At 43.6% G+C, this 27,295-nt stretch overlaps 1 protein-coding gene across 1 annotated transcript in view; it reads left to right on the top strand.

Annotated features, from left to right (window-relative positions):
* Nucleotides 1-27,295, top strand: part of LOC126088255 (retinal homeobox protein Rx-like) — a 183,100-nt gene that overhangs the window by 3,927 nt on the left and 151,878 nt on the right. The gene's annotated exons all lie outside the window — the stretch shown is intronic.

The raw sequence follows: 27,295 nt of genomic DNA, 5'->3' as shown, positions 1-27,295 counted from the left end.
GGATTGGCAGTTTGGTGGACAGAAAGAGAATCTTTTGGGAAGATGATACTGTGATGTGAAACTAATTCAAACGCAACGAGGATGACTAAATAATTTACCACTTGCACAAGCTGTTTGGACTTCTTCCCGTACTTGCAGGAGGGAGTCATGTCCTGCAGTCTTGCTAATAGTGGATTTCCTATTTACTAGGTCTTGTAAGGGATGAGGTATCGCCTTCCTGCAGCCGCTACTCAACACAATAAGAAGATATATTTATTAGAGGAAAAGAAGTAAATGGAGTTTATTAACGTCTTTAACAGTGAGCACATAGCTGATATTGGCCACCGAATTGCGTTCACTACACTGAAGCTGCTGGGGCTAATTGTGCATTAAAATGAAATGAAACAACAGAACTGGTGGCGCGCCCGCACACGCACACGCACACAAACACACACACACACACACACACACACACACACACACACACGTCATAAAGAAAACCTAGAACAGCACATTTCTCACATTCTCTACTGGACCACTTTATGAAAGGCCTAACCAGTCGGGAAATGATGGAGCATGCAGCTAAGATAAGTAATAACCAGACGTGCTCACCTTGTGGGAAGCTGCTCAAAATTAGTGCTTCAGCGTCGATGGAGACGAGCAGAGAGCAACTGCATAACTGAATTTAGCTCTTGACAACGAAATGCTGGCGGGCTTACAACCTCGCCGTTAAAGTTTTTGCAGTGAGCAAGTCCTCCACCATCTGGCGCGGAAAAACTAACTCCAGCGAAACGACCTAACAGCGACTACGCCCGACTCTTACCTCGCCCGGCTCACAATTGGCAAGACGCGACCATACATTTCCGAAAGCACCGGGTGTGCATTAGGGTTGTGTACCCTTGGCGCCAGCCAGTCTGTACTCTGGGTATCCCTCCGCCAAAAACTGGCACCCGTTTTACCACACTGAGACTTTCCAGACGGTTTCCGCGCCCTTATTTGCAACATTTCCTTTATTTTAAGTAATGTGCCAACGATGTGACATTTCAAGGGTCGGAAGTGGAAGTGGGGTATAAGTTAGTATGGAGACTGGCATTTTACGATTAGTCCGATTAAAGATCATCGTTACAAGGATAAATCATTTTAATTAATTATTTCCCATGGTTGATTCTTTATAGCCATTAATTCGTTTCTCCAACAGGCAGTACCCTCTAAATTTTTATATTTGCGCTGTGTTGTTTTTAAGAAGGGACGGCAGCTGCAGTGTCTCGAATCCGTTTCGAAAGCGAAGTGCCACCACTTAGAAAGTTTCCAGAATCTACGAATTTACAAGGGCGGACAAAAATACGGAAAAGCAACACTTTATTGAGCATACTACGGTGTAGAAAAACCCTTGGCATTCAAAACAGTTTCCAGTCGTCTCGGATTGGATAAAAACAGGTCCTGTAGGGTTTTCAAGGGAATCTTATGCCACTGAAAAATAGTGGAAGGTTTAGATAACGTTGATGGAGATGGATGGCGGCCATGCGCCATTCTCACCCAATTACACAGCAAAGGCTCAATAACATCGAGATCTGGTGACTGTGACACCCGAGAAGATACGATAAGCTGGCCGCTGTGGCCGAGCGGTTCTAGGCGCTTCAGTCCGGAACCGCGCTGCTGCTACGGTCGCAGGTTCGAATCCTGCCTCGGGCATGGGTGTATGTCATGTCCTTAGGTTAGCTAGGTTTAAGAAGTTCTAAGTCTAGGAAACTGATGACCTCAGATGTTAAGTCCCATAGTACTCAGAGCCATTTGAACCATTTTAGAAGATGCGATACTTGATCCTCGTGCTCACAAAACCAGTCCTGCGCGATCTGAGCTGTGTGAACAGGGACCTGTCTTCTTGGAACACGGGATCGCCATTGGGGAAGAAACATTGTGCCATGGGATGGACCTGATCAGCCAAAATGGCCAGAAAATCGTTTGCTGTAAGACAGCCTTGTAGAGTAACCGTGAAATACCACGATAGAGCCGCCCAAACCATTACCGTACCCCCGCCCTGTTTTGCTCCTGGGACGTAGTAAACTGGGTTAGAAGTTCGAAACATTGTGAAATAAGACATCCGTTGCTCGATAGTCGAGGTTTTATGGCTTCGGCGCCGCGTTTCCCTTTTGTGGTCATATGCATCACAGATGAGTGGTTTTTGAATTGCAACTCCCCCTGCAATTCCCACCTTAGGGAGATCTTTTCGTGTTGTTTTGGTGCTGACTGTGTTTGCGGGTGCGACATTCAGTTTTGCAGTGACTTTCGCACTTGTCGTCCTCATATTTTTCGCCGGCCGAGATGGCCGAGCGATTCAAGGCGCTACAGTCTGGAACCGCGCGACCGCTAAGGTCGCAGGTTAGAATCCTGCCTCGGGCATGGATGTGTGTGATGCCCTTAGGTTGGTTAGGTTTAAGTAGTTCTAACTTGTAGGGGACTGATGACCTCAGAAGTGAAGTCCCATAGTGCTCAGAGCCATGAATTCCTCCATTCATATTTTTCCTCACAATTTTCTTCAATGACCGTCAGTCACGATCACTCAACACACAGTGTTGTCTGCGTTGTGACTTAGTGGACTATGTTTTCCTGTTTTCCCCATTTGTGGTATAAATTGTCGGTGCGATGCCACCTGGAACACCAAAGCCTTGCGCTGCTTTCGTTACCTAAGCACCCATTATTTTAGCACAAAAAAATTGCTCACTCTGGAATTCACTTAGCTCCGGAATAATGCACTCATAATTTCGGAGAACACTGTTGTGACCACAGCTGACACTTGCGACGTCTTGAGGAGATTGCACAGGTTCCGTTCGTGGTCAAATACGAGTACAACAGTGCAACCTGCAGACATGGCTGTCAGTGGCATTTATGTCGAAGTGCCGGCCGGTGTGGCCGTGCGGTTCTTGGCGCTTCAGTCTGGAACCGCGTGACCGCTACGGTCGCAGGTTCGAATCCTGCCTCGGGCATGGATATGTGTGATGTCCTTAGGTTGGTTAGGTTTTAGTAGTTCTAAGTTTTAGGGGACTGCTGACCATAGATGTTAAGTCCCATAGTGCTCAGAGCCATTTTAACCATTTTTTTATGTTGAAGTACTCGTTACTCGTTCTGTTCCCATGTTGTTGTAGTCCAACTCCTCTACTACAGCCTGCTACGTATCACTCCCATAGTGACCACGAAGACAAGAGTGGACAAATTACAGTGCGTACAGAGGCACTAATCCAGCGCGCCGTACGGGAATGGAACGGAAAGACGTTGTGACGAGTGTTTCAGTGCACTTCACAGAGAAGGAGCATTGCATTTGGAGCCTCGGGCTTCGGCGGTCGCTCGTTCCTCCTGGAGAACCAGCAACTGCGGCGGCGCGTCGGCGGCGGGGGCGGCAGCGGAGGCTCGTGGGCGGCCGTCGCCGTCCCTATTGATTGCCGGGGAGGGCTGAGCCGGCGCGTCGCAGAGACGCTTCCGCTAATGAGACAATCGGATTACGCGAATTAAGGCGCGTCCCCCGGGGACGGGCCGGGCAGCGGCGGCGCCGGCCCCGCGGCCGCCGTCCGTGCGTCCCCCGGCGAGGCGCTGCGCTGCTCCGCCGGATGAAATCTTCGCGGATTTGCAGCCGGGCCGACATTCCGCTGTCAGTGACGTGTCGCCACTTATCTGCCGCGCCGAAAAAACTTGTTAAGCTTGGCCCAACCATCCCTGTCACGTTACAAATTAGAAAACCTAAAATAATTGCCTTCTTAAAGGGGCTTTATTATTAAGAACAGACCTAATTTTAGTCCGATAGTGATACATATTTTTTTTAATATATGCTCACGGGACAAAGCATAAGCACCTTCCGTGAAAGAACAAAGCGGTAGTTTTATTGCGCTGTGGGTGAAATACACAATTGGCCATTGAAGTTGCTACACCACGAAGATGACGTGCTACAGACGCGAAATTTAGCCGACAGGAAGAAGATGTTGTGATACGCAAATAATTAGCTTTTCAGAGCATTCACACAAGATTGGCGCCGGTGGTGACACCTACAACGTGCTGACATGAGGAAAGTTTTCAACCGATTTCTCATACACAAGCAGAAGTTGACCGGCGTTCCCTGGTGAAACGTTGTTGTGATGCCTCGTGTAAGGAGGAGAAATGCGTATCATCATGTTTCCGACTTTGATAAAAGTCGGATTGTAGCCTATCGCGATTGCCGTTTATCATATCGCGACATTGCTGCTCGCATTGGTCGAGATCCAATGACTGTTAGCAGAATATGGAATCGGTGGGTTCAGGAGGATAACATGGAACGCCATGTCGGATCCCAGCGGCCTCATATCACTAGCAGTCGAGATGACAGGCATGTTATCCGCATGGTTGTAACGGATCGTGCAGCCACGTCTCGATTCCTGAGTCAACAGATGGGGACGTTTGCAAGACAACAACCATCTGCATGAACAGTTCGACGATGTTTGCAGCAGCATGGACTACCAGCTCGAAGACCATGGCTACGGTTTCCCTTGACGCTGCAACACAGACAGGAGCGCCTGCGATGGTGTACTCAAAGACGAACCTGGCTGCACGAATGGCAAAACCTCCTTCTTGCCGATGAATCCAGATTTGTTTACAGCATCATGATGGTCGCATCCGCGTTTGGTGACATCGCGGTGAGCGCACATTGGAAGCGTGTATTCGACATCTCCATACTGGCTTATCACCCGGCGTGATGGTATGGGGTGCCATTGGTTATACGTCTCAGTCACCTGTTGTTTGCATTGACGGCACTTTGAACTGTGGACTTTACATTTCAGATGTGTTACGACCCGTGGGTCCATCCTTCATTCGATCCCTGCGAAACCCTACATTTCAGCAGGATAATGCACGACCGCATGTTGCAGGTCCTGTACTGGTCTTTCTGGATACAGACAATGTTCGACTGCTGACCTGTCCAGCACATTCTCCAGATCTCTCACCAATTGAAAACGTCTGGTCAATGGTGGCCGAGCAACTGGCTCGTCACAATACGCCAGTCACTACTGTTGATGAACTGTGGTGTCGTGTTGAAGCTGAATGGGCAGCTGTACCTGTACACGCCATCCAAGCTCTGTTTGACTCAATGCCTAGCGTATCAAAGCCGTCATTACGGCCAGAGGTGGCTGTTCTGGGTACTAATTTCTCAGGATCTATGCACCCAAATTGTGTGCAAATGTAATCACATGTCAGTTCTAGTATAATATATTTGTCCAATAAATACCCCTTTATCATCTGCATTTCTTCTTTTTGTAGCAATTTTAATGTCCAGTAGTGTAGAAGTGGTACCAGGTGGTCATGGAACCATTCACCGTTAGTCACAGTGAATGAAGCTCTCCAATTTGATTATGTATCAACGTCAAATGTCCAATTCGTATGCAATCGTTCGGCAGGGAGCTTCAAATGTTGGTTCTCTAAATTTTCTCAATAGTGTTTCTCGAAAATAACGTCGCCTTCCCTCCAGGGATTCCCATTTGAGTTGCCGAAGCATCTGCGTAACACTTGAGTGTTGTTCGAACCCACCAGTGAAAAATCTAGCAGGCTGGCTCTTAACTGCTTCGATATCTTCCTTCAATCCGACCTGACATGGATCCCAATCGCTCGAGCAGCACTCAAGAATAAGTCGCACCAGCGTCCTATGGTGCGATCTCCTTCACAGGTGAACCACTCTTTCGTAAAATCCTCCAAAAAAACCGAAGTCGACCACTGGCCTTCCCTACTGCAGTTCTCACGTGCAACGTTACGTCCAGATATTTAAACGACTTGACCGTGTCAGTAATACTGTGACCGAACATTACAGATTTTTTTCTTCTTAATCGTCCGCATTAACATAGACTTTTCTACATTTAGAGCTAGCTGCCATTCATCACACCAACTAGAAATTTTGTCTATGTCACTTAACTTCGACACCTTACCGTACAACACGGCATCATCAGCAAACAACCGCAGAGTGCTGTGCACCCTGTCCGCCAAATCATTTATGTATAAAGAGAGCAACAGCAGTACTGTGATAGTTCCCTTGGGCACTCCTGAGGATACCGTAGTCTCACATAAACACTCACCGTTGAGAACAAGGAACTGTGTTCTATTACTTAAGGAGTCTTCGAGCCACTCACATATCTGTGAACCTGTTCCATATGCTCGTACTTTCGTTAACAGCCTGCAGTGGGACACCGCGTCAAATCTGCCTGATACCCTTCATCCATAGTTTGCAGTATATCATGTGAGAAAAGAACAAACTGAGTTCCGAACGAGCGATGCTTTCTAAAATTATGTTGATTTGTGGACGTAACTTTCTCAGTCTCAAGAAAGTTTATTATATTAGAAATGAGAATATGTTCTAGGATCCTGTAGTAAACTGAAATTAGGGATATTGGTCTGAAATTTTGTGGCTCCGTTCTTTTACCATTCTTATATGCTGGAGTCACCAGCGGTTTTTTCCAGTCTCCTGGGAATTTGTGCTGGTCAAGAGATTTACGATACATGCAAACTATGTAAGGAGCCAATGCCGTAGAGTGCTCTTTGTAAAACAGAATTGGGATTCCATCCGCACCTGGTTATTTATTTGCTTTCAAATCTTTCAGCTGTTTCTCTCTGCCAGGGACGTTTATTACTATGTCTTCCATACAGGAATCTCCCCCATGGTCAAATGATGGTATGTTTGCATGTTGCTCCTCTGAGAACGATTTATTGGGCGTGAAATTTAAATCTTAGGCTTTCGTTTCCCCATCTTCAGCTGCCACGCCAAACTCATCAACAAGTGACTGAATGGCAGCCTTAGATCGCTTAGCGCTCTTACATAGGACCAAAGTTTTCTCGGATTATTCGCGTCTCTTTTTGTTTTGTAAGAGGTGACGGTGGTGGTTGTATGCTTCGCGCATAGTTCATGCAAGATGCCTATTGTAGCGGTGGCCCGGCGTGGCTTTGAACCCCCGCAACGTGTATGGGTCGTAGTTAATGCCAGAAGTGGTTCTGTAATGTTAAGGAGATTCTTAGGGTGAACAGGAACCACGATGTTCTTATTAACATTCTCTCTGACCAAGTGTTGCCAACATTTTTCCACAGCTTCGTGATGAGTATGCTTTAGACTCCCCCGTCTCCCAAGATGACAACAGCCGAGGTCACAGCGCTGACTTACACGTTTCTATCTCGGAATGTCCGTCTTCTGACACATCATAAGCCGACAGCTCTTGCTATATCTTTGTGATGTAGGGATGACGCTTCCTGCTGTGTTTATGGATCTTATATTATTCTCATTCGATTTCGGTGTTACATTACACTATTTTCAGGTCGCTGAACACTGCAAACATATCTTTTGTCATAACAGCACAAAATGCAATATCAGATTAGGAGAGACAGGGGCGGAACGGCCCACTTAACGTTTGGAGTAAATTTTGGTCTCAATGATGAAAAACCAGAAAATAACATATTTTGTTTGTTCTATCAACAAACTAAATAAATGACTTTAAGTACGTTCCGCCTCGTGAGCGGGGCGGAATGAACTCCTGGGCTTCATAGTATTCAATATCTATGTCAGCACACGAGTTATGAGCCCACTTGTTTGGAATGGGTGCGGGAATTTGTTTTGTTCTTGAATTTAATTCGCTAATCTGCACACTTCTTTCACAGTTGCACCATAACGTCGCTTTTGCAGATCATTAAGGTATCTAGCAAGTTCTAACTTTTTCTTCTCATTGGAAGCACTCTGACACTTTCCGCAGGTTTTGTCACTTGTTGAAAGGGGATTGTCCCTTTTCATTTTTACGTATCTTTTAAAGTAGTCATAGACACAACAAATTGTCGCGATGCTTTTCCGTGGGTCGCCGTATTATCAGTTAACTATTCAGCAGCTTGTTCTGTGTTCTTCGCAGACCAATTTTGTCTCTCCGTTTTCCGTACATAATGACGTAACCTCCACAAACGAGAAAGGCAAATAATGTGGTAAGATTCGTCAAATGAAGAATGAAAGGCGACCTGGGATGAACGGGCTATAACAGTAGACCATTTTGTCATGAAAGCATATCTAATGGAAGAATATTCAGTAACCACCGTAAACTATTTTTTTCAACTGCATTGTATACAAAAATAGTGGAGAACATGCAGATTTATGTAGACTGTACTTTAATTGTGAAGAAAAAAATATGACAGGCTTACCTTAGTTGGAAATGGTCCGGAAAGAACAGCGAATTCATTCACTTTTGTAGGCAGAGTACGCAACTAGCGCGTGACAACAATTGCAACCGTACTAGACAATAACAGACATTGGTTTGTTAAACACATGTCAGTGCGGAAGCAGTCTAGCGCCTCTTGACGAAATTGACGACCGAGACCGTTCTGCCCCAGTAGTCCATTCCGCCCCGGGCTCTCCTATCTACAGTCACTTTTTAAAACTGAGCATACATATACTGCCGGTCGGGGTGGCCGAGCGGTTTTAGGCGCTTCAGTCTGGAACCGCGCGTCCGCTACGGTCGTAGGTTCGAATCTTGCCTCGGGCATGGATGTGTGTGATGTCCTTAGATTAGTTAGGTTTAAGTAGTTCTAAGTTCTAGGGGACTGATGACCTCAGATGTTAAGTCCCATAGTGCTCAGAGCCATTTGAACCAACAACACATATACTCCATCAAACTAAAACAATTCCACTTTTTCCACGTATGTCTCCATACGTTCCTACTTTGACGAACATCCGAGATACCAGTTCTGGTCTACGAAAAATGCCCGCATCTCGTGGTCATGCGATAGCGTTCTCGCTTCCCACGCCCGGGTTCCCGGGTTCGATTCCCGGCGGGGTCAGGGATTTTCTCTGCCTCGTGATGGCTGGGTGTTGTGTGCTGTCCTTAGGTTAGTTAGGTTTAAGTAGTTCTAAGTTCTAGGGGACTGATGACCATAGATGTTAAGTCCCATAGTGTTCAGAGCCATTTGGACCATTTTTGTCTACGAAGAATGAGTTATTGCTAATAATGATTTCATATACGCACTATGTTAGAGCGTGGGATTACTCAGGAGATTTGTAAGCTACATGGGTTCAGTTTACAGTAACTGTACTAATAATAACTAAAGATTTACATACTGTGGTATATACTAATTTTTGGTTCACAATGTACCTGCGCGTGGAAGATTACTCCATGTTCTGGGTAAATATTTCTGCTCTCGGTACTGGCCTATGCTTACAGTTAGGTCTGCCCGCCTGCATATTGGAATCCACGAGTAGGAGCGACAACTGTCATGAAATAGTTTTCCAGACGCGTCCACAGCTATAATGTGGACGACCTATAACTGTCCACTTTTCGTAGATGCAACCTGTAACACAAAAAATAAAAAGAAGATTAATATTATGACTTAATGTGCTGTGTACGTACAGGACGCTAGAGGCGGATGCAGAACGGATGGGGATGGAGATGTGCTTGTCGCAGAGTACTCAGTTTCGGATCCTTCACTACGTGTAGAATGCTAAATCCAACAGCTTGTGACACACACTATATAATCTGACATTCTCGACCCATTACTGGATGTGCGACGGATGTGAGGACTGAAGTACACCACGGACACGTGGCTGAAAACGACTTACAAGTTCGTGCCGCCCTCCATCGGCAATGCTGGAATTCAGTATGGTGATGGCCTTGACGACAGCTTCCACTCTTGCAGGCATACGATCAGTCAGGTGCTGGAAGGTTTCTTGGAAAATGGCAGCCCATTTTTCACGGAGTGTTGCACTGAGGAGAGGTATCGATGTCGTTCGGTGAAGTCTAGAACGAAGTCGGCTTTCCGAAACATCGCAAAGGTGCCCTATAGGATTCAGGTCAGGACTCTGTGGAGGCGAGTCCACCACAGGGATGTTATTGTCGTGTAACCATTCCGCCACAGGCCGTGCATTATGAACGGGTGCTCGGTCGTGTTGAAAGATGCAATCGCCATCCCCGAAATGCTCTTCAACATTGGGTAGCAAGAAGGTGCTTAAAATATCAATATAGGCCTGTGCTGTGATAGTGCCACGCAAAACAACATGCAAGCCCCCTCCATGGAAAACACGACCACATCATAACACCACCGCCTCCGAATTTTGCTGTTACTACACGCGCTGGCAGATGACGTTCACCGGGCATTCGCCATACTCACACCCTGATATCGGATCACTACATTGTGTACGGTAATTCGTTACTCCACATAATGTTTTTACACTGTTCAATCGTCCAATGTTTATGCTCCTTACACCAAGTGAGGCGTCGTTTGGCATTTACCGGCGTGATGTGTGGCTTATGAGCAGCCGCTCGACCATGAAATCCAAGTTTTCTCACCTCCCGCCTAACTGTTATAATACTTGCAGTGGATCCCGATGCAGTTTGGAATGCCTGTGTGATTGTGTGGACATATGTCTGCCTATTACACATTACGACCCTCTTCAACTGTCGGCGGTCTTTGTCAGTCAATAGACGAGGTTGGCCTGTACGCTTGTGCTGTACGTGTCCCTTCACGTTTTCACTTCACTATCAATCGGAAACAGTGGACCTAGGGATGTTTAGGAGTGTGGAAATCTCGCCTACAGACGTATGACACAAGTGACACCCAATCACCTGACCATGTTCGAAGTCCGTGAGTTCCGCGGAGTGCCCCATTTTGCTCTCTCACGATGTCTAATGACTACTGAGGTTGCTGATACGGAGTACCTGGCAGTAGGTGGCAGCGCAATGCACCTAATATGAAAAACCTGTGTTTTTAAGGGTGTCTGGATACTTTTGATCACGTAGTGTATTTGTGTGCCCTCAAGGAACCTTTGTGGAAATGGAGGAGGCTGACGTGGCGAAACAGAAGTTGAAATAGGTCACACTCGAAGTCAATAGAGAAGAAAATTTCTACGGTTTACTATAAATAACGCTATGTCTCCTCTCCTCTTCTCTCCTCTGTTCTGTTTTGTTTGTTCTCTCTTCTTTCTTCCCTTCGCAAAAGGTCTTAGACTTTATTTCTCTCTACATTCTCTTAGCACAGTGTATTAAAATAACTGTGTTGACAGAGGGAACGAAACAGCTAAACACAAAAAGCACCTTGTATGGTCTGTCGTTATAATGTTGAAGATCCTCTATAGAAAGTACTTCGTAATAACTGTAGTGCGTTTTACATATGTACATGCGGTGTACGATTTGTTACGTTCACGTAGATAAAGAAGCACAGCACTATTACTTTTTATACTGAAAGGATATTGGGAGAAAGGTTAATCGTAAATTTATAAGACACTGCACAACAAACGGGAGAAAGCTTTAATAGCAACACCTGGGACCTACGATTTCATAAACAAAAACATCGCAGTTCTCTCTCTGTCGAATAGCTTCCACTGCATCGCGTGACATGCATTCGGTTTAATTGTATACTTAATTTGTCAGCGATTATTTGCACCCAGTACGAACACTACAGCTCAATGTCGAGTGTGTACCGTGACGTGTACGCATATCGAGCAGCGTAGTTAGCATAGACACTCTGCAGACCGCTGTGGCAGGCGTATCGCGGTCGCGAGTGTGCGCTAGCGGCTGTGTTTGTTGAAAGTAATGCGGCCACCGGCGGACCCCGACATCACAGAGTAATAAGCACTTTCCTGACAGCCGCACTGAATAACATTTCCCCGCGCGGCGACCCTCATTGCGTGCGGCGTGATACGGACCCTCCCTCTGTTTGCTCTGCTATCTGCGACATCGCCAGACAAAATTACATCCGCAAGTGCACGGCAATAATAATGTCGAAATCGACGCTCTTCCGTTCACTCTCTCCCCTATGGCAATAATATCAGCTTCTGAATACAACAGCACAAAGATTTACGCGTCAGAATTGACCATGACAAAACAGGGAGATGAGTGTGGAGAACATTTACCAGCAAATAAAGAGCAAGAGTAATTTTTTCATCTTTTCCTCGCGAGCTTCGCAGTCATTTACAGAATTAGTGACAATGTACAGGGTGGTTCAAAAAGGATTTTACAACTTTAAAAATTCATATAAATTTATAGAAAGAAGATACAGAGCTGGGTTTAGTGTTACTTTGTAGCGAAACGAATCAAGTTTTTTACCTTAAACTAAAGATGTTGGCCGACCGAAGTGGCCGAGCGGTTCTAGGCGCTACAGTCTGGAACCGCGTGACCGTTACGGTCGCAGGTTCGAATCCTACCTCGGGCATGGATGTGTGTGTTGTCCTTAGGTTAGTTAGGTTTAAGTAGTTCTAAGTTCTAGGGGACTGATGACCTGATCAGTTAAGTCCCATAGTGCTCAGAGCCATTTTTCAACTAAAGATGTTGTATACGGCTTCCGTTGGTTACCCTGCACACATCCCATCGGAAGTCAATTTCTTCCCAAACTCTCTGTAGCATTGCAGTTGTAGCTTGCTTAGTGGCGGCGTAAATTCTTACTTTAAGTCCAGATGGAGAAGCCGGCACAGGAGGTACAAACAGGATATCCTTGACGAATCCCCATAAAAAAAAATCGAGTGGTGTCACGTCTGGGGAGCGAGATGACCATGAAATTGACACATCACGACTAATCCATTGACCTTGAAAACAGTCACTGAGAAAATCCCGGACGTCAGCCAGGTATTGGGGTGGTGCACCATCTTGCATGAAGTAAACATTTCGTTCTTGGTCATTCTCATCGATCTGTGGTTTCAAAAATTGTTGTAACATATCCAGGTACACTATCCTGTTGATGGTTGTCTCTCACGGAAAAAGAAGGGGCCGTGCACTTTATTCTTACTCAATGCGCAAAAAACGTTCATTTTAGGGCTGTCACGAACATGCTGCAATGTTTGATGTGGATTTTCACTGCCCCAAATCCTACACTTAGTGTGCTAACCTTGCCACTGAAGTGAAAAGTCGACTCGTGAGAAAAGATGATTTTGTCCAAAAAATGTTCATCCTCACGTAATCGATTTAACACATCCACATGTAAGTTCTTGCGAGCAATTTTACCAGTGTCTTTTATTGCTTGTACTTGTACGATCGACAGTATGTGCGGTTTCAAATGCAAACGGTTTCTCAATATACGCCAAACAGTCGTACGTGGGATTTGCAGGTCACGGGATGCACGTCGGGTCGATTTCGTACGACTGTTGACAAAACGTTCTCTCACTCTCTCAACGACGTCGTCAGATGTGCTTGGGCGGCCTGATGATTTCCCATGTCTTACCGAGAATCCAGTTTTTACAAAACATTTATGCCACTCATAAATTGTAGGCCTTCTAGCTGGATCTTTAGCGTACATGGTACGGAAATGAGCTGAACTGTTATCGCCAACTTCGAATCTTCAAACCAAACCACACAGCTAGCACGCTCGAGTCCAGTGAAGGCAGCCATCTTTAACGCAACTGCGGCTAGCGCTTCTTACGGTGCGATTCGGCACTAACGAACTTCACGAGGCAAGACTTGATGTATTTCCCTTTAAATTAATACTCAATCACCTCTATAAGTACAATGAGTTAATTTATATGAATTTTATAAGTTATAAAGTCCTTTTTGAAACACTCTGTGTAGCTGAACATGCAGTATTTCTAGTTGTTGATCATATGATTTATTACATTTTTGTAAATAATGTGGTGAAGGTTAAACTGTGAGTGGTCGATGGAGATGTATCATTCCCATAATCTGTCTCAAAGCGTAAGCTATGCTCTAGTACTCACCATTGCCAAACCTTTACCTCTCGGAAGATAAACTATTATGCATTAAGGTACCAACGATCACAATAGCTGCACTTATATTTAAAAAAAAATGGGTCAAATGGCTCTGAGCACTATGGGACTTAACTTCTGAGGTCATCAGTCCCCTAGAACTTAGAACTACTTAAACCTAACTAACCTAAGGACATCACACACATCCATGCCCTAGGAAGGATTCGAACCTGCGACCGTAGCGGTCGCGCGGTTCCAGACTGTAGCGCCTAGAACCGCTCGGCCACCACGGCCGGCGCACTTATATTCCTAACACTCTGTACAGCAATACCATTTGGATAGTCTTTTATTTTTTACAACTCAGAGTAGATTTAAATGGTCTCTAACCGTACGAGCAAGTACGCTGGTCCACCTATTGTTGGCGGATTCTGTCTCTCACATTCTGTCCTTAGATAACTGCAACAAACTCACGTCATTTACTCTCCCCATGTCACTCGAGACTACAAGACGGAAAAGGTTGCTTCTCAGAAAAAAAGTGTCGCAATTAAATGAAAGTGACGAATTCAGCAAGATGAAGAACTGTATTTACAGGAAATCACTGAAATGATGTGGATAAGGCTTTTGAACAGAACTTGAAGCAGATAATATGTTGAGGCTGTGCACTGCTATGAGAGCCAACACATAAGGAGCTAATGTTTATATGGATTTGTAGATTTGTGCGATGTTTAATATTTAAATGTTTAATATTTAAATATTACTAATTGCCGAGAACGCATTTAGTGTCATGTAAAAATTTTCAGTCGATAAATGTCTTCTCGTTGCGTGATATCTATCAAAAAATAAGTAGGAACACGTAATCAGATGGGGTGAACAATCTAAATCACCAGGAAAAATAGAGATAGTAAAACGAATATAATGTAGATTTAATGGCTATCATGGATTCGAAGAAACCGGAGATATAGTGCTTTTATGGAAGGAGTGTGACATTTATTGATACGAATTGCATGAGTTACCTACAGACAGCAACGATAAATGCAACTCACATATTTCCTTTAGGACCAATCGTCTACCTTGCTCACTGCATAACAGATGGCTTTTAATGTTTCTTGATATCTTCACGTCCTTCAATTTCCGGTAAACTCGTATGGGCGATTCGTGCTTATGTTGGTGCTTGGAGGGGGTCAGAGATGGATGCAGTGCCAGCATTTCCATCCCTTACGTTAGGTATACAGAGGGTGTCTCCCCTTGTCGCCGTTGTGCCGTGTTTATTCCTCTTCACTCCAGACAGGCCAAAATTTATAGAGAAAATGCCATGAGCTATAGCGCATATAGCTCTGTAAGGCGGCATCATTCAAAAAACATTAGGGTTCTTTTGTGTCACGCATGTTCGGTTTGCGTTCGCTTATCCGGCCGAGGTCACACCGCACAGCGTCACACGTATTTCCACTGTGGAATAAAGCTGTGCTGCGCGGTGCAGCCATCGCCGGAATTTCATATTCTGTGACGACACGATTTGAATAATAGTCTGCTTTACATGCCACTGAATGGAAAAATTGTGCGCGTTGCCGCAAATCGGATATGCAAGTTTATAAAATCAAGCGAAACTGCAACGCGCGCCTGCAAGTCGACAGATTTGCATCCGATTTGACACACCGGTTGGAATTTGGGAAACGCGCGTCATATGCAGCACGACGCAGGTAAGCGTGCGCTTCTGCTGCAGCTTCTGTCCGCTCGGTAACGCCACGAGAGGTCGAGATAATACATTAGTCACCACCAAACAGGATTTTAGAAGTGTCTGGAGGGCTTGCGGTTTGTATACAGACGCACTTCACTGCTTCTGCAGTCATGTAGGACAGTACTTTATCAGGATGACCAAAAATCAAATCAACCTCAAGTTAACGGTGTAAGTAACAGTCAAATTATGAAAAGAAAATTCGTACATTAACAGCAAAATATCCTTCAAGTTTAAAAGACATGACTTAACAATTTTTGGTGGCTCAAATGGTAGAAAGCTTGGATTTGGGAATGGTAAAGTGCTGAGCCAATATTAAAAAATTTTAGTAATATCTTTATTTATGTGAATGGCATTTTAACAATGACAAAAACAAGTCAAAACAGCCACTATAAAATCGTTAATAATACCGACAATGAATAAGACACAACATTTACCAAAAACTTTAAGTTCTGCACATGTGACTTCCATATCTGATAAACAGTAAAACAAATACACACACAGGCGCGCGATCGCACGCGCGTAAAGTAAACATTAAATGACATAACCCCGAATCGCTCTCCAGAAGATCTTACAAAGCCCTTACAGCTTTCGTCAGACAAACACTAATTAGCATACAACGGCACAGTATTCTAGAATTAAAAAAAAAAACTATCAATTTAAAGGAAAACAATGCAAGACCGGCTGATTATAAAACATGGGACATTAAAAAATCACAAATCTTTAAATAAGTAATGTCTTAACATCTGTCACGCGGTTCCAGACTGAAGCGCCTACAACCGCACGGCCACACCGGCCGGCCTGTAACATCATAGCAACGGCCATTTACAGAGATACCATGTCCTTGACTTCTCTTTCTTTCCTTTTCTACATTTGTTGAGATAAAAATGAAATATTAGCACTATTGACATTTTGAATTCTGTCAGTTACAAAAATCTGAATTAGTGCTTTTTCTTTATGGAGTGATTAATCTTTCTGGCAAGCACTCGTCCATCCATAAAAGTCAGGAGCAGAACCCCTTCGCTGCCCATGGGTTAGCTTGGTAAACCACTAAATTCGTCCCCAAAACCCTGTAATTCAAAGTCCAAGGTTTGCAACTGAGAGGCTATTCCACCAAAATCAGACAGATCCATGCTGGCAAACTAAAAAAAATTAAAAAGAAATTACGTCTTGATGCACCACATTCTCCGAAATCGTGTCTATTGTATTAATAAAATGCGTACGTGAAATGAGTCTCACTGTTTGAATAATTTATAATTCAGAGCAGCAGACGTCTGTGATTGAAATAATGTCTGCTTATTTTTACAGTCTCCTGGGAGAGTGCCACGTGTGATCGTAGTACGAGGCGACATAAGCTCCTTCTTGCACGGAGAAGCAATGCGTTCCATACGTAAGGTGCCCAGCTTGCACCATGTAGACTTGTACTAGACTCTGAAACTTCGTTGTACATGAACGAATACTTCACTCTCCAGCAGAATGTTCACTATTGCGATACTCCTTGACAAATTTAGACTGTGTGCCGGATTAGGTGTCGAAGCAGGATCATTGTGTTTTGCGGCAATTTTCTTGCCAACCGAGCTATCTTGATACGACTCAGTAGCTACCACCGCAGCTTCGATGACAAGAGTATTGGCATCAAATCCAAGCGTTCAGATACGTGTCCCGGAACAGAACACAGTTTTTATCTGCTATGAGATTTATACTGCGTGTGCTTCGTTCTGAATATTGTAAATACTAAAGCACTGTTATGTTCAAAACACTGCAGATGCCAAAAACGTACCGAAAAACGTACGAAGTTTGTAGCCTACAGTCGTCTGAATCTGATTTTTGCCAGTAATACGTCGTCTGTGAACCTCGCAGACTTGACTGAATGAAAAATCGTTACTGTACAAGAGTCGACGATTGTTTACACTCCGTCTTTGGGAAAGGGCGTTAATCACACATAGAAAACACAATTTTGAGGGATGACTCACCTTCATCAAGGATATTAAAATTGTGAATTTCTTATGAAGGTTGTAGCTGACTTCAAAAGACTCAGTTCTTTCAAGAAAGTAATAGACTCTATGTTGTCAACGAACACTGGGAAGTCGCAGACCTCATCACAATGAGAAGGATTTCTGTAAACGTCTTAGTTATGTAGAAGCAAATCGTTTCTCACTGGTCCAAGTAGAGCTGCGTATCAGTTAGAGGGCTCTAGGCCACTCTGACGCCGCCCGGTGTGGCCGTGCGGTTCTAGGCGCTTCCGTCTGGAACCGCGTGACCGCTACGGTTGCAGGTTCGAATCCTGCCTCGGGCATGGATGTATGTGATGTCCTTAGGTTAGTTCTAAGTTCTAGGGGACTGATGACCACAGATGTTAAGTCCCATAGCGCTCAGAGCCATTTGAACCATTTTTCAAGCCACCCTGACCTGCACTACCTTGTTCATTTATTACATGAATGCTTTGCCTTGCAGTGTTTCCTGCATGACGTATATCCACACGTATAATGTTTCGTCAAGTACAGTGGCAAGACACTGGCTGGAGATTTTTCTATATGTTCCTTTGTGTGAGTTGACATGTCATATAGGTCATATAGTGGTCTTATACTGTCAGAAACATTAGCCGTGTATACAATTTTGTTTAAATAACAGTACATTCATTCCTTTGCGTTTAAGAATTATAGTCACATATGCGAGTATATTAATTATCAGTCCATTATGCTTGTCTATTTGTCATCTTTCATGGAGTTTGTATATTCATTATCAGTCAGCTGCGTTTGTATACACAACGTTAGTCACATGTGCTCAAATAATCATAAGTCAGAAGGGCGCAAACCTCTATGTTAGTCAGCTGCACTTAGAGATTCATTTGTTTAACAGTCAGTTCGCCGACTACACCTCCACTCTTTTACAACTTTCAGCGTGGTTGCGTTTGTAGGGGACGTGAACTCTTAGAAGAATGAAAGTTGGAGATATGAAAATCCCCGTAAGTTACACAAAGAGGCCCTGCATGATGTGAAAAAAGGTGTGTTGTGCGTAACCTGTGTAATAAAATTACTGTAGCTAACTTTTTCCACCTAACTATAAAATCTAATGGGTACACGGACAATATATTGCAACACTTTCCTTTCAGAGAACTTATAACTAACAAAATTACTATTATTTCATGCCAGGCAATGCAAGACCACAACACTGTCAATGCGTCAATTATGCTGTCACAAAGATAGTTCTGCTAGCTATGCTTCATAAGCGAAAGAGCATTTCAGTACAATCTTCATGCATGACTGAAATTGCAATACTAGCATTGAGCACCGCTAAGCGGATTGGTGAGCGATAAATTATGGTTGGTTTGTAAGGTTGTCTACTGTTGCGTGAGCAGGTGCCTCTGTGGCACAATTCGGAAGTGCTATCCAAGGGACTTCCTAACATGCTTGCACATTACGTTAAAAAGATGGTATTTTCCTTATAAACGAAGATCGCAGTTGCGTACACTGTGTGCTCCACTGCAATTTGGAGATACATCAGTTAGCCGTTAGCGTAGTTTAGTCCTTTACCTCGTTTTGCCCATCTGCTTGGTGTGCAACCGCTAAATACCTTCTGTGTCCGCAGAAACGCGTTGAGGCAGCTAGGAAATAAACAGCTCCCCAGGGGCGACAACAGAGTTTCTGCAGCAGGCAGATAATATTGGCTTCCCAGGCCACGCCTGGCTTGTTACCCGACATTCAGCGCCGTAGCAAATTCGATTTGCCCGCACAAACCCTGCGGCGACTGCCCACACCGAGGTGCTACAGCGTTTTCAACACTACCGCTATTCCGGAGCGTCTGGTGGCTTTCTTGACTATCCGAAGAAAAAGAAAATTCTGGAACCGTATATTTTAGCGAATTTTCCTATCTCTCCTTCTCATTAATCATTTCCAACTCTGAGACTTACGCATAAGATAAGCAGCAGTGTAATCTATTTTTTACAAGTCACATAACAAAAATATATTTTAAAATAAACATAAACAGGCTCAACCGCAAGAAACCTTTACATCTGTGATTACCGTTTTCGGTCAATTTCTGAGCATCTTCAGACCTCATACCATGATGGTTGGCGGTGGTGGTGAACGCAGCAGGCGTTACGAACTCCACGAACGTCAGCTGCAGTTGACCACAAAAAAAAGGGTTTCTTGCGGTGGAGACTGTTTATTTTCGTTTTAAAGTACTAAGAAAAACCGCTGTTCTCTACAAGAAAGTTTCTCAAAAATTCCTAAAAATATATTTGTTATTCGCAGTTCAATTGCGTTTTACATGATATATAATTTCAGATCACTGTGCTATGGTAATCTGAATAACCCCTCGTTTCACCTTCCATATTACCTGAATAGGGCGGAGGGGGGGGGGGGGGGTGCACTGGGGACCGATCCGCACAATAACCCTGGGTTCGATATGGGGTGGCGATGGGGTGAGTGGACTTGCACAATTACCCTGGGTTCGATATGGGGCGGCGGTGGGATGAGTGGACTGCTGTAGCCTGTTGTGGGGCTGTGGACCACTGAGGGCTATGGCGGGGACGAAGCCTCTCCATCGTTTCTAGGTGCCCGGTTCCATACAATACAATACAAGGTGCACTACTTTCGCAATTCCGAGCAAATTGCAAGAGTAGTTTTACGCGTCTGTTATGTAAGTGATGTATCTGTACATTGGTGCCGGACGATAGAGTTGATGGTGGTCAAATGGTAGGATGCAGTGTGACGTCCACCAGGATCAAACGCAACAGACAATAACTAGAAAATGGAAAAAAAATAAAAAAATCGTTAGCGTTCGAGCGTCGTAAAACCAAGTGCATGAAGCAATGGTTTGACTTCCACTCAAACTTAATTTTTAATCTATCTTTTTTCCTCACTGGTCATATTATTTAATTTATGTGACATTTGAGAGGTTACATAATTTAAAAAGCATTTGCATTTATTTGATTACTTAGTATTTTTAATTAAATTTAATTATTAGAAAAAAACATATTTATAACTATCGACAGGTAAATGAAGAAACGCATAGAGTTTTCCTGAAAATGTATGCCTGACGTGATTAGCGAAGCACGCCCGGGTTCCCGGGTTCGATTCCCGGCGGGGTCAGGGATTTTCTCTGCCTCGTGATGGCTGGGTGATATGTGCTGTCCTTAGGTTAGTTAGGTTTAAGTAGTTCTAAGTTCTAGGGGCCTGATGACCATAGCTGTTAAGTCCCATAGTGCTCAGAGCCATTTTTTTGATTAGCGAAGCCACTTATGCATACAGTCTGTTAAGATATCTGGAACTACTTTGCACGTCGACGCTTCGAGTTGCAGACACAGATGCAGGCCCCATTTGGCAGTTAAACCGCGTAGCCCTGAGACGTTGCTAATGTAGCAAGAACGAATAGTGTACCTGCAAATTTTCTGACTATCACAGATCCTACAATTGTACTACACAAACGAAGGTTTGAAAGGGAGTCGAACCGTCGCCTCAGACACTTTCTCCGTAGTTCGAAATGCTAACCACTTTTTTTTAATTTTTTTGTTCGGTAATGTTCGTTGCGTTTGGTCTGGGCGGACGTCATAGGACATCCGTTCAAGTTGCTCGTTGATTCCTTTACATAATAGACGCGTGAAACTTCTCTTGCGATTTTCTCGGAATTGCCAGTGTAGTGCACCTTACAACTTGAATAGTGCTTTGTTTTAATGGCCTGCTCGTGATGTACAGAAGTTGAACTAAATCCGTGATCATAACGCCGTGTCCTCCCCTTGATAGATTTTCGTAAGTAAGCTGATGACTTATTACTTCAGTTTTCGCTCTGTTCTCGTCCTCCGTTATACACGTCGTTTCCACACTTCCATGCAATTCCTTTGGTTTTATTTATTCTACTTCATCATTCAATTTTGGATTGAAAGTTAAAATCATTAATCGTTTTTCCTTTTAGTTTTCATCGCGTTTTGCAGTAACCTAGAAAACTTATTGATTCTAAGTTGTTTTATACACCGTGCAGTGATTTTTGTCATACTTTAGCATGTCAATAATTGTTCTTCTTGTGCCAATAGATTTTTTTTTCAATCTTGAACTTAAATTATTAAAATCGAATATTACTAAAATACAAAATGAATGAATATCAAAATTTCGCTCAATGTGCATCATTTATTTTATGGAAAGGACTTTTTAGTAGATGAAACATTCTTTACTCTTATACTGAGAGCTGACTGACAAGAGCCCCTTCGAATTTAGTGGTAAGACGGCTCATTGGATAGCCCGTCAAACACTGAACACATATCAAACATGAAAACAGGTGTAGTGAACTGCGAAAAAAGAAGCAAAATAGAAACAGTGACTGGTCTAAGCTTAAGATGTGCAACACTGAAAGAACCACGGTGTCGTAGTTGTGTGTTCATGGTATTGGACTGCGAAGTGGAAGATCTGTGTTCGAATCTTCCTCGTGCCCTTTTCTTTTCCCCTCACAAAATTATGAACTGTTCGTCCAGTCGTTGATGTGTCAGTGCGCTGTTTTTAAATTTGTGTTTATGTCTTGGTGTAACGTCGGTTTGCAACAGAAAGGTTAAGGAAGGGACCACCAGACGAACTTCCCTAGTATTTGTTCTATGCAAGTACCATTTGTTACGAATCATGCGTTCCGTTGTGGGAGTTCTGACTTTTGAGTTCCTTTGTTGTAACACAGTTCACACCCGTTTTTGTTGTTTCCATTCCTGTGAGAGATCTGTGCAGCATCTCGCCTGCTCTCTATAGCCATCACATTTACTAACTCTTATCAAATGACTCACATTCTAAAATCAAGGTATAGTATAACAATGGCCAATGCTACAGAAGGAGAACAGACACGTCAATGACCGGACGGACAGTTCGTAATTATGTGAAAAAAAAGGAGGGGGGCCGAGCACGAGGGAGGTCTGAACACGGATCTCCCACCTTGCATCCCAACACCGTGACCACACAATCAAGACACCGTAGTTCTTGCAATTCGCTCGATGTTGCGTATCTTGAGCTTGGACCGTTCACTGTTTCTATGTTGCTTCTTTTTTCTCAATTCACTACTCCTTCATCCTGTTTTCATGCGTGATTTGTTCTCAGTTTTTGACTGACTATGCACTGGGCCAATTTAGCCCTAAAACGGAGGGGGCTGTAATGGGGATGTGGGGGTGGAGAGTTTCCTTCGTGAGAAATTTTATTTGTTGCTCTTGCTGTTTTGGCGTTCATTGCATAAATAATCAGAAATAGGGATTTTTTTCAATTCATGATAAATGAACATAAATATTTATATTAAATGGCTTCACTAGTCTGAAAACCATTTCGAAAGAAAACAGAGGAAAAATAGATCATACAATACTCGCACTGTATTGTTTGACTACTTTCGAAAATTGAATATCTGTCTTTACGTGATCTCCGTAAGTGCTCCCACCTAGCAAATCGGGCTGGAAAAATGATATTAATAAAAGATTTTAAAAAGTATGCCACACTTGTCTGGTAATCATTCAAAATACAGATGAGACCAGCATGTCAGTCGTTACCAAGTAGAATATATTCTTTTGTTGCTGTCTTATTTTGGAAAAAATGGTACTTGCCAAATTCGCAAAGTAGGATACAACGATTAGTAGTTCGACCAATTAAATTGCCGTCTTCAGCTCATATAATAAAAAGTAGTGTTATGGCAAGAAAGGAAGAATGAATTGATTGTTGGTATTAATAACGATCATCCTCCTTTACCTCCTCTGCATTACTGCAGATGACGTGTCACTGAGCACATTTGATCTGTGCATGCAGTACACGTGAGGCGTCTAGTTGTTTCCACAGCACTGTGTGGAATACGAAGGTTCTGTTATAGTTCACTAACCTGCTGTCTTCAAGTTGATGTCCCCAGCGCAGAAAACAGCACGCAGGTCGTAGATTCTGTATCTTGAGGCTGAAACTGACTTTTAGCGAGGTTATGTTCTGAAATAATGTATCACTTTTTTGGGATGCCACACGAGAAGACTACATGATCTTAATACAACACCTTCTGATACAGCAAAGTACATGATCAAACACAATGTTTACGAAAACGTATCTTTACACTATTTGTGGCACGTGTCTGTGCCTCATGATTACCGGAGTGAATCTTTTAATACTAAATACTGGCAAACACATCCTGCCACAGACAACATGACTGTAAATCTCGACTGCCTAATCCAGAGTGACGAACAGGAACTTAAATAAAAATTGAAAACACATTCTACAACAGACAACATGTCTGTTCTTCTCGAATACCTAATCCAGAGTCACGAACAGTCCGCAACACTTCTGGCGCCATACCAGAAAAGGCGTGACCCGAACGCTTCCGAAGTGCTTCGTCTGCAATTTCGTCAGTCTTTTGTTTTTGATTTAAATTGTTTTTAATAATTCTAAAATGACTGATTGATAGTCAGCTGTTGAGAGATATTTATATTAAAAAGTGAAGTCATTCCAATGAGTATTTTAACTAATAATAACAACTATACTTTATGGAGGCGGTCTTTCTCACGGGAATGGTACCGAATCTAACATCTGTCACAGGTACCTCACACCACATTTCGTCATTTCCACTGCCCTGGGAGCCTAATATGATGGCTGACTAAGCCAGAAATATTACAGTGTCCACATCGGTTATTAAAACGAGACGCCTTTAACAATCATCTTTACAATTCCAAACCCAAATCTTGTAGTTACAATATACATACGCTATACAACAATGCAGCTGGCAACAATATGCAGACTCATCTTTATGATGATGTATCTTTTATACCACACAACGCAATGGTACATAACGTTGAAACTACAGTTCTTGGGTTTGGAATTGTGAACATTATTGTGAAAAAGCGTCTGGCTTTAAAAACCAATGAAAACACTGCTTTCTCTTAACGTGATCTGAAGACGGCCATTTAACTGGTCGAAACTAGTAATTTTTGTAACTTTCCATGCGATCTTGGCAAATAAGTTTTCCACAAGAATACTGCAAGACTATATTTAAAGACAGCCTCCTGCGATACTGACAATACAAGGTAATTACGAAATATATATTCAGTTAGTTTATCACAATCACTGTATGCTGGCAAGCAGTTTCTACTAAAACAAGTACAACTTTCGTTTAAAGTGCTTGGAGAGTTGTATCTAACGAGCTATATTTGTGACAGATCGAGGGTGTTCGGTAATTTCAGTCCTACATTAGGTTGGTTGGTTGTTCGGGAGAGGGGACCACACAGCTAGGTCATCGCTCCCAAGAATGGAGAACTATGTCGGCCGTGCCCTTTCACAGGAACCATCCCGGTATTTACCTTAAGCGATTTAGGGAAGTACTGGAAAACCTAAATCAGGATGGTAGGACGCGGGTTTGAACCGTCGTCGTCCCGAATGCGAGTTCAGTGTGCAAACTACTGCGCCACCTGGCTCGGTAGTCCTACATTAATGCTGGAAACTAAACAATAGAAAGAGTTATTTTATATTATTTCTGACGTCGGATTGTGGAACACATACCACAACACTAGATGGCGAGTGATCCCCCGGTCATGACGTCAAATGGTTCAAATGGCTCTGAGCAGTATGGGACTTAACATCTGAGGTCATCAGTCTCCTAGAACTTAGAACTACTTAAACCTAACTAACCTAAGGACATCACACACATTCATGCCCGAGGCAGGATTCGAACGTGCGACCGTAGCAGTCGCACGGTTCCGGACTGAAGCGCGTAGAACTGCTCGACCTCATCATGTCACTTTTAGTCATGTGTAGAATACCATAGCATGATTGTGCCTACTTAATATCCCAATTTTTATCTTATGTTCATAAAGTAGTGATGTGGATGCATGTCCGCATCATCTTCTCCTACTAACAAAGACCCAACACACGAGTATTCTAACACCAGTTTGAAAAGGTGTCTTGTGTTTTCAAAAGATAGCGAGATCTTTAACATCGTCTTCCACTTACCCTAAGGATGACACAGTGTATCGGAGCTCGGTACTAACAGTGCTTAAATTTTCGATGCTGTTATAATATTGACTTGAAGCTTGTACTGCTAATAACAATATATTTTGTTTTTTGTATGAACTGTGAAATCTGTTAGATTTGCAGAAATATTTCCATTGCTAAGAAGTATGACATTGATCAGTTTAGCTAATAACGCCAGGCTGGATGCCGCTTGTTGGCGCTGAGGGCACGTGACGCAATAGCTAAAGTACGTAAGCGGAGCAGACGTGGAGGGGGGGTCACCATAGCGAAGATAGGGGCTGCAAATGGGGAATTCAATTGAGATAAGCGACTTTGACAAAGTACAGATCATTATTTCGCAGAGTCTGTGAACGAGTACCTCGAAAACGGCGAAACTGGTCGAATGTTCACGTGCTACTGTCGTGAGCATCTGCGGAAAGAGGTGGGACAGAGAAACCATCACTAGGCGCTAAATGGTTGGAAGTCCACGAGTGTTCACAGAACGTTGGGTTCGGAAGCGTGTCTGCTCTGTGAAGTAGGATAGGTGGTGATCTGTGGCTTCTCTGGCTAAAGAGCACAATGCTGACGCACGCACACGTATTTCGGAGCACACCGTTCATCGTGCATTATTGAACATGTAGCTTCGCGTAAGACCATCTCTACTTGTTCAAATGTCAGCCCAACGACATCGTCAATCATGATTGCAGTGGGCACGGGACCGTTGGGATTCGACAATCGATCAAATGAAAATTGTCGTCTCTTCGGGTGGATCACATTTTTGCTACACTAAGTCGATGGTCGTCATCACAAACGCCGTCATCGAGGTGAACGGAGGCTCAAAACGTGCAACGCGGCACAGTCGCAAGCTCGTGGGAGCAGTATTACGATATGGAGGATATTCTCCTGCGCTTGCATGGGACCTGTGTTTGTGATCGAAGACTGGCTGATAGATGCGAACCACCTGCATCCCTTCATGCTTGATGTCTTCCCCGACGGTGATGTCATCTTTCAGCAGCACAATAGCCCGTTTCTCGGAGCCAGAACCGTGATACAGTGGTTTGAGGAGCATTATACTGAACTCACGTTGATGCCTCGGTGACCAAATTCGTCTGATGTAAATCCTAAGGAACCCGTCTGGGTCGCTATCGGGCGCCATCACCGCGTACGCAAAACAGCGGCCCGTCATTTAGGCGAATTACAAAACCTGTGCGTAGACATCCAACGCCACATAACTCCGAAAACCTACCAACAAACTGTCGGATCCCTGATACTCAGAATCAGTGATGTATTTCGTTACAAAGATGGTCAAACACGCTATTAAGCAGGTGGTCATAATGTTTTGGCTCATCAGTGTGAAGCAAATCATAGTGTGGCGACGCCGATTCACGGGTACTTATACAGTACCAATATGTGTGAAGTGATAGCTAATTTATAACTGTTTTAAAAACTGTGATGGATAGCTGATGCTAAAAGCAAATTTAACAAATACGGTTTTCGTTGATTAAGTTAGTAAATACAAAAAATACTAAATGCTGCAAAAATATATTGTGGATTTAAATAATATTAAGTTCCATCTGATGCACTTTCACGATACACCACAGCAATAATTTTGGAAACTGAATCGTTTTATCAGGTTGCCCTCCATGGGGTGGATGCACGCAACGACTGTGGTTATATTGGGTTAGATAGAGCAGCAATCAGTCGTACAATTAAGTTGCTTTAATATGACATTTATAGTCACAACGCAGATCAGATTTCGACCTGTGTCAGGTCATTATCAATGCAGTGCGGAATTGCAGCAGTTGTTCGTGCTCAAGTAAATGCTTACACAGTTCAACCATTACTGTGTAAGCATTCACAGTTCAACCATTACTGTGTAAGCATTCACTTGAGCACGACCAACTGCTGCAATTCCGCACTGCATTGAGAATGACCTGACACTGGTCGAAATCTGATCTGCGTTGTGACTATAAATGTCATATTAAAGCAACTTAA

Source organism: Schistocerca cancellata, chromosome 6 (genome assembly GCF_023864275.1).
Source record: "Schistocerca cancellata isolate TAMUIC-IGC-003103 chromosome 6, iqSchCanc2.1, whole genome shotgun sequence".
Lineage (NCBI taxonomy): Eukaryota > Metazoa > Arthropoda > Insecta > Orthoptera > Acrididae > Schistocerca > Schistocerca cancellata.
Note: the sequence above shows the minus strand (reverse complement) of the source record. Positions and strands in the feature narration are given on the sequence as shown.